Source organism: Phalacrocorax aristotelis, chromosome 9, assembly GCF_949628215.1.
Source record: "Phalacrocorax aristotelis chromosome 9, bGulAri2.1, whole genome shotgun sequence".
NCBI lineage: Eukaryota > Metazoa > Chordata > Aves > Suliformes > Phalacrocoracidae > Phalacrocorax > Phalacrocorax aristotelis.
The window spans coordinates 38,033,187-38,042,312 of NC_134284.1; the positions used below are offsets into that span (position 1 = coordinate 38,033,187).

At 46.8% G+C, this 9,126-nt stretch overlaps 1 long non-coding RNA gene across 1 annotated transcript; it reads left to right on the forward strand.

The window, feature by feature from the left end:
* The first annotated feature begins 5,207 nt into the window (after window positions 1-5,207).
* LOC142061729 (uncharacterized) lies at window positions 5,208-8,195 on the forward strand. The gene is made up of 3 exons (XR_012662221.1): window positions 5,208-7,538; window positions 7,613-7,826; window positions 7,925-8,195. It is a non-coding gene; the product is annotated as an uncharacterized LOC142061729 (long non-coding RNA).
* Window positions 8,196-9,126: the final 931 nt, after the last annotated feature.

Sequence of the window (9,126 nt, forward strand, 5' to 3'; positions counted from 1 at the left end):
GTAAAGCACTATATACGTATATTTTCCATATATAGGGCCTGTTGTGATTTTGGGTATCCTGGAGCCGTATGAAGTCCCGGTGAGGGTCAGGTTCCCTTGTGCTGGATGGACGATCCAGGTCACAAGACAGCTTTTGGGGAGATGCAGAGTCAAAAGGGAGCGAGAGCATCATCAGAGCTATTAAACTGGTGGTGCTCTGGGGATGGTGTGCTGGCTGGAAGAGGGGAACTATTTTTGAGCTAGAGTTCTGCTTAGTAAGAAAGCTTCCAAGACTCAAATTTCTCCAGCTGTAGCGAAACACTGAAAAACTCTGCCAAAATATCCAAAATAGCTGTATAGTTGTAAGGAAAAACATTTTGGTTTCTTATACCCCAGAAGTTGAGGGTGAGAAGAAACAATTTGCCGTTTCATGGTAAGCAGTTTTGTGAAGGCAGGATGGAACCCAAAAGGCGACCCAGCAAAGCACAACTTACCTGGTAATCGATCAAATGACCCCAGAAAATGTCAAACTCAAGTTTTTCCCCACTTTTCCGAGCTTTTCTGTCATTCACTGGTAGCTTTTGCAGTTCATTCCAGAGATCCGGTGTTAAAGTAGATGTTTTCCAGTTTGTCTAAACACGCTTTTCCTAGCAGAAATACTCAAGTTCTGCTCGTCTGGTTCCCACCTGCATCTGCAGCAGGTAAGTGTGTGCTGGGCAGCTGTGGATAAGCTTTCCCAAATACTTACACTGGGAGATGTAAACTATTGCGGCAACAAATCTTCAAAGCAACATATCTTTGAATATTTTTAGCTCTTTAATAAACAGAGCATTCAGACTCTAAGGCGTTATTAAAAATTTATTCACAATATGTATTTATATTGGAACTCTTGCAATCGTCCCCTAAGTATTTGACAAGGATTTTAATGGTGTATAACCTGCTCTTTCTCCAAGCAAATGAAATCCTTTCTTGCAATTCACAAGAGGAAAAAAAAGCAGATTAGGGAAATCCCAAGCCAGCCATAGCAGTGAAGACTGAAGCAAAGAAGGCATTCAGTAACTGCCTCCTCTGCATCCTGCGTCACCAGGGCCCCCACCTTGGTCAGCAGCCGGCCTGCGGTTTCCCCAGTCTTTCTTTTACTACTGATGTATTTGAAGAAGCTCTTCTTGTTGCCCTTGACATGCCTTGTTGGATTTAGTTCCAAGTGGGCCTTGGCCTTCTTCCTTGCACCTCTGCATATCCTGACAATGTTCCTATATTTCTCTCAAGTGATCAGTCCCTTTTTCCACATCTTGTAAACCTCCTTCTTCCATCTGAGTTTTTCTAGAAGCTCTTTGCTCATCCATGCAGGTGTCCTGGCTCTTTTGTTTGACTTCTTCCTCACAGGGATGCACCGATCTTGAGCTCGGAGGAAGTGGTCCTTGAATATTGACTAGCTGTATTGGACCCGCCTGCCCTAACACATGGGAGCCCTAACACGTGGGATTCCTCCAAGCAGGTTGCAGAGGTGGCCAAAGTTGGCTCTCCTGAAGTCCAGGGTTGTGATTATACTTGTTGCCCTGCTTCTACCACGGAGGATCCTGAACTCGACCATCTCATGGTCACTGCAACCAAGGCTACCCACAACCCTCACATCCTCAACCAGACCTTCTTTGTTTGTTAGGATAAGGTCCAGCAGCACACCTCATCTTGTTGGTTTCTCCACCATCTGTGTCAAAAAGTCATCCTCGATGCTCTGCAGGAACCTTCTGGATCACGTGTACCTCACTGTGTTGCTTTTCCAGCAAATATCAGGGCGGTTGAAGTCCCCCATAAGAACCAGGGCCTGTGATTGTGAGACAGATTGAGCTGTCTCCAGAAGACCTCATCATTTTCCTTTTCCTCATCAGATGTCCTGTAGCAAACACCCACAAGAGTGTCACCCATATTTGCCTGCCCCTTGATTTTTACCCATAGGCTCTTGACTTGTTCTTCCTCCACCCCTGGGCACAGCTCGATGCATTCCAGTTGCCCCCTCACATAAAGAGCAACACCCTGCCACGCCTTGCTGGCCTGTCTTTCCTAAACAGTACGTAGCCATCCATGACAGCATTCCCGTCATGTGAGCTAGCCTTTCCTTGGGCTTCCCTGGCTCCGGGAACCCTCTTGTCAACCCCAGTCTAAAGCCCAGCCCCAGAACTTACCGTTGCCACGTTCCCTGCAACTGAGCACTTGCCCTTCTCAGTTTTAAGTTAAGGTGTGCAAAGGGGTACAAAGAGGGGCTGAGGGGACTAGTGATAAGCAGTAATAGTCTGTTTAAGCTCTTGGTAATGCAGAAATCTGCATTGTACATTGACCAGAACTTACCATCAGTAAGACCTAGGGAAAGAGGTAATTTTTAGAATGGGAAAAAAAAATTCTCAGAAGGGAGAAAACTGTTTGAAAATAACAGAAATATAGACTTTTTTGCTCAATATTATGAAATTCACTTGGCATGATCCAAGCAAAGAAGGTCCCATCTTGGGGATTAATTGGGACTGTAGCAAAGCCAGGACAGGATTTGATACTGACATCAAGAGCTGAAGATTTGTTTCACCCTAAGACACATGAAAACCTCAGTCATTAGTCTGTAGGGGTGCTCTGATGAGAAGTTGTGTCGTCCCTGTAACACCTCCCATGGCGAGAAAACAAAAGTCCCTAATCTCTACCTGCACTTAGGTGACCCACAGGGGTGGTGCTGTCCAAGTGAACCTCAGAAACAAGGTGTCCCACTGCAAAGTGTGATAAAGCGAGCTGGCAGAGACCAGGTAGGTCTGAGTCTGGGGGCAAGCCCAGAACAGCTAAAGGGAAGGGACACGTGGAAAAGTCACCTCACGCAGAGCAACACTGAGAAAACCCGCAGTCTTATCCCAGCCCGTACGCGGGTGGGCTGACATCCAGGACTCGGCAGTAGCGTTCGCCCATGCGTCTGCAAAGCGAAGTCACGGTGTGCACGGAGCAGAGCCAGTCCTGCGCTTTCGGCTCAGGAGGGGAAGCTCCTGTGAGCAGCCCCAGCTCAGAGTTGGGTCTCTGGGGTTGCAAGGTGTCGGTGTACATTTATGCTAAAGCTATTAAAGAAATGGGTGTGTCAATAGATAATAAGGGTGAGGGTTGTTTTACCGGGGGAGTCACGCAGAACTACCAAGACCCCTTTGGTCCATCCTTTGGACACCTGCTTTTGTAGGCAAAGGACCCGTGGCTGATTCTGGGTGCTGAGGTTTCAGTTATTCTTTTGGCTTTGTTGCAAACTGTTAGTTCAGCTGGTGAGAAAATGGGGTAGTACAAGCGTTATGCAGGGATTAGGGAGATGAGAAGGGCTGTCTTTAGAAATGCTGGAGGCTTCAGTGGTGTTATTAGCATGAAAACAGTGAGAGAAGGAGAGGAGGATGAGCACATCCCAAATGAAGGAATTTGTCTGACTGAACTGTGCTGGTGGGAGGAGGAAGGAGCAGAGATTCTTTGCTGAGTTGGGTGGGTAGTTTGCTAATCTATTAAGAATATTTTTCTGTTTGAATTTACTTTCATAATAATACATCTCTTAAATATTATATGCCACAACAACACAGTAGCAGTGCAATAGAAATGACATTTGATTCCCCTCTGACCATGAAGAAGGGAGAGCTCTTTCTTGAACATTACTGTATTTTTGTATTTTGTTGTATCTCCTCCAGTTGAGGTTGCTTGAGTGTCATTAGAGAGCTCCTAAAGCAAAAACAGATCGGCACCACTAATTTAATAACTTCCTCCCAAACCAACTGTCCTTCATTCTTCCCTCTTTTCATTTAAAGAGAAAAAGAAATACAAACCTAAACCAGACAATTCTGACAAACTAGAAACCTTGAAATTGTTTTACTGCAATATTCTATGTCTACATCAGTCCTTGCTGACCTGCTTTTCACCCTGCTCCCAGCGCAGAGGTATTTGGGAAGATGTATATACCGTAATTCAGATTCTCCTCCTTGACTTTGTTTCTGTTTTTCTCTCCTTTTTGTCATTCTTTTTGCTAAGTAGTGCCTATTTTGTCTCAGACAGCTTATGGTGCTATCTTATTCAAACCAATAACTATCAATATTTTTTGTTGTTAGCAGATATGTTGCTGGTGATGTACGTACTAATTCAGCTGCAGGCGCCTGGGTAAATACTTGTTTCACTCGAGGTTTTCTATGTATCACAAGAGTGAAAGAAAGGAATAAGGAGTCACTTTACAACAATTTATCAGGATTTGTGAGTGTATGTGGGGCTTAAAAGAGGTAGTAAGTGGCTCTCCCTTGTGGGGGAAAAACTCTACAAGTCTTAATAGCAAATGCTACCTGGCTGCTGATGAATTGGGCCCTTGGAGGAGACCTGGGTCTGGTCCCTTTTTCATGGGCATTCACCCCAGTTCTGTGGAGGGGAACCTCCATGCGACGGAGGTGTTGGGGCCAGAGCGGGGGGCAGCCACGGCCCCAGCCCAGCGGCGACGTGTGGGTGCCGGGGAGCTGCGAGCAAGGAGTCCCTCTGCTCGGGAGAGCTGAGGTGGTGCTGCCGGGGAGGAGGCGGGAGGCTGCCCCGCTGCCTTCCCGGCGTGGGAAACACCCCTCAGATCTCACAAGATCAAAGTTCTGCCTCTCCAGTTCTGTATCTGACCTGTGTGTTCAGCAATCACTATTTGATTTTATTTTTTATATAAAAAAGGACAACAACAAGGAGTTTTCACTGTAGAAAAATAAACCCCGTGCAGCTTTGATCTCTTCCAGTTTGTTTCCGTTCATAGCGCTACGCAAGCTGCGCTTCAGTCGTGCCAGCAGTGCTGCTGCGTGGCACTGAGCTCCTCTACTCCAGGATCCCCGGGTGAACGGCCTGGTGGCTGCAGGTACACAGGAAAAGCCACTCTTGGCAGCATTTTAAGTGCCACTCATTTTATATAGATTTTAAATAAAAAATCCTGTTTAAGAGCGTAATTATTTCTATGATACACTTATGATATCTGTGAGAACTAAGGACACTCGATACAGCTGGATAGAAGAACATGTGAAACCAAAAACTGTGGGCTCCATAAAGGTAAGTTTTACATCTTTAATAAAAAAAAAAGCTATAGGCTTTATATAGGTCTTGATGAGCTAGAAGGAAATACATATTCCAGTCAAGGTAAAATTTTCCATTTTAAAATCAGTTTGCGGCAATAATTGCATGTTGTCAAAGTTAATGATATTCTCATCCACACAGCACCATAACAGTGGCCGGCTCCAACGCACGTGGCTAACACCTGGGGAAGCAAAACAACACTAAAGAAGCTTTAATCGAAAACGTGACCCTACCACTGAGAAGGCACCAAGCGATAACAAATGCTTGTGATTGCTACCAGTAAAAATATACTTCCAGAAGTGGCTTTACAACCTCTGCGCATAGAAAACTCCAGCATCTGCTCCTCTTGCCTCGTTTGGCTTTGCTCATGCTAATGTTTTAGAAACTGAATTTGCTGTGGTGGGGCTTGGGCCAGTGAGACCCTCGATATCAGGTGTCGGAGCGGGCGGTCCTGCGGGGACAGGGGAGATGTTGATCGTGTTCAAGACTGTCTTGTCCAGGCTAAAGTGTAGCGCTGCCAGAAAGAGTTCTTAAAATGGTGCCTCGGAGGGCTTGATCCAAACAGGCTCCATGTACTGAAGAACCATATAGGCATGAACAACAGTTCCAAGGAAATTTTCAAGTGCAGCAAAATTTTCACTGAAAACCCTTATTTTTGCAAGATGGACTGGTTGGGTTGAATAAGGAGAAGTAGAAGAAGGGACAGGGAAGCCGGGACATTGGGCTGCCAAGCAGCGGTGAGGGTAAAGGGGAGCCCTTCTCTTTCACAATCAACTCTCCAAATCTCTTGGATAAAGAGTATTCTCATTGTTTCATGTGAAATGGAACAGCCCAGGCCCCAGGAGTTTGCTCACAGGTGTCTGGGTCTGTCTGGTGTGAGAGCAGTGCCTCCAGCCAGGGAGTATCTGTAAACCAAAGCAACAACTGTTTTGGGAGTGGTGTTGCTTCTGTTTTTGGTCTGTCTGGGTTTTTTGCTCCATCCTCCCTTGAAAGTCTTCTTTTCATCTGATGTGTTGGCAGGGAAAGAGGGAACAGTAGGCTGTGAGTGTTTTTGCAACGGAGGGTTTTCTCTTTGCCTGCCAGTGCTGGCACTCGGTGCACTCCTGGGTGCCACCAGGTGTTATTCCCAGGAATGGAATGAAGGAATGAACCCCACACATTTACATAATTTTATACAGGCAGGGAGGAGGGAGTTTTTGCCTGTCAGACTTCCTGAATATGTTCTTTCTCAGAAAGGCTGATGTTCATATACAAACATTGGTGACCGGGGGAACAACTGCCCAGCCCAGGTCCTCAGCATGGTCCATCGCCCGACGCCTACAGAAATGTAGGAGCGGGAAAAGCACACAGTGGTTTTTCTCCAGATTATAACCTCCAAAAGCCTGTGGCTGTGACCGAGGGATTCAACAGCCATCGGTTCATTTTTCATTAGTGCATTCTTCCGAAAACCCACGGACCCGGCGGCGAGGAGCCCCACGGCGCGTGAGCTCCAGCATGGTACCTCCGAGCCGGAGCGGCACCTGCCTCCCGGGCTTGGGAAAGACGAAGGACCGTTCCTTGTTAACCTCACCACCCTTCGCGGTTGTATTGACCTATATCCTAGTCCCCTCTATTCTCTTCTCCACGCTGGAGAAGGATAGTTTATTTGAGGAATATAAAAAAAAAACCCCCAACCCTCAAAATATACTCCATGACAATATTTCAAGCTGAAAGCTTGCACATTACGGGAGCCTTTAATCTTCCTTGGGGATAAAGTGAAACCTAAATTACCAGCTGGCTGGGAAGTGCTGTGATGCTGAGCTCAACACCAGAACGGGTTGATTCTGGGCACACAGCCAGGGGATTATTTGCAGGACAGAATAAAGTCCCTGAAAACGTTTAGCCTCTGCCTTGCCCCTCCAAATCTCCCTGTGCATAGTTCTATAGGCCTGACTTGCAAATATTTAATATTGGGGTTAATATTAGCAAGAAAATATTAAATGTTTTCTTGCTGAAAAATTAATGATACAACTGAAGAGTATTGCTTAAAATTATACTATTATGAAAATGATACTATTATCACTCCAATCCTTGAAAATACTTCTTAGGATAAGGCTTATTTCAAAGTAGATGCTCCCAATTTCAGAATTTTAAATATAAAACAGCTGCAGTTTGGACTACGCTTCCATATGATGCGAGTGCAATTGCAGCTGGTGCTCAGCATTGTGCTGTACCTGCTGTATTAAAATGAAATTATATGGAAACACCACCTTTAATTTGCCAAACTTTTCTCTAAACAGGTGGTTTTTTCTATTTCAGAATTTCAGTCATATTTGCCCTCCGAGTTTTATAACGTAACTCTCTTTGTGCTTACATATCAACAGAACTTTTCTATTTTCACCTTCCTGAATTGTTCACGTTTCAGAATTGTCAGCGGCAGAACAGACACATTCGTGCACGGTGCAGCTCCGCTGCAACACCGAGTACCTTTATCACTTGTAAGTGAAGAATTTATATCAAACATATCTAAAGCAACACTTTCTATGTATTAACCGATTCCATGTATTTCTAGTCTTGAAAGAAAACAAGGACTAGTTTCTGTAAAGGAGTGACTACGTCAGCTATCCCAGATTTTGCCAGTACTGTTGTTTCTGCTGTTGGATTAAAAAAAAGACCAAACCCCAAAAAAACCAACAAAAACTAAAACATTTTTTGCGTGCCTTCAAAATTCCCGACCAGCTCACGTCTGCAGCTGTACCGATCGGAGGCTGAATGGACTGGCTGCGGTAACGACCTGCCATCTTGATTTCCTATCATCTCCTTGTCTTCAGTCACTGAAATGTAAACTCTATCTGGATGTAATGATGTTGTCCTCGATTCTTAGGCTCTCCACTTCCCTTCAGGAGATGAGCTGCAATACACTGAAGTCGCAGTCTGAGATCCAGGGATCCTGAGCAGCAGCAGTGATTGCTCCGCTTGCATGGCTAGTGGGAGGTGTTGTGTCATGCTCCCCACCCCCTGCCTCCCCCCCCCAAAAAAAAAAGGGGGTGAAAGGGAACTCGAGAAGCATAATCAGTCTGCAGTAAAGTAGGCTCTTTTGCTGAGCTGTGATTCTTCATCTGCAGTTCTTCAGGGGCTTAAATCCTGAATGGCAGGCCTGGGTAAGTACCTCTCAATTTTCAGTAGTTGTTATATCTTCCCCAAAAGAGTATGTCACCAGGAAAAAGATATTCAGAATGATTGTGCTCAATTTATAGTATTGCTCTAGGTAGGGAGGGCAGGGGCTGTGCGGACGTGTGTCTCAAAGAAGTGGTTAAAACGCACCAAACCCAAGCAGCAATTAGCAGCGTGCGGGTTAAGCCCATCTCCTGCATGTGATGACGGCTGCTCCGAGCTCCCGCGCCGGCTGCTGGCGCCAGGGCCGTTAATCGTGGCCACTTTGGGGCGCTCCTGGCCACGCCACGCTGCGTGTCTCCATAAAGACAGGTGGCACTGGGAGGCTGTTTGACACGGAGCATCACTCACGCTAATTTGGTGTAACTTGTACTCAGAGGCCGCTGAAAGTCCGTCACGTAAATATTTGCAGGCGAGGGAAAAAGGGTTCTGAGTGAGAATGTGACCCGCAGCATGAGTGCCACCAAACCACAAAATTGCCTTCGCACTCGCCATCACAAGTGCAACCAGCGCTTGACTCTGATGCCCCTTGCGGTGCCTGGGGACTGTGCCCCTCTCATTGGGCACAGTGGGCGCTCCGAGCAGGGATGGGCAGCATTTAGTTGAATGTAATTCATCACAAAACATGAGCCAGCAGTGCCCAGGTGGCCAAGGAGGCCACCAGCCCCCGGGCTTGTGCCAGCACTGGGGTGGCCAGCAGGAGCCGGGCAGGGATGGGGCCCCTGTGCTCGGCCCTGGGGAGGCCCCACCTCGAATGCTGGGCTCAGGTTTGGGCCCCTCGGGACAAGAAGGGCCTTGAGGGGCTGGAGCGTGTCCAGAGAAGGGCAGCGGGGCTGGGGCAGGGTCTGGAGCACAAGTGTGCTGGGGGGCGGCTGAGGGGGCTGGGGGGGTTTAGCCTGGAGAAAGGGAGGC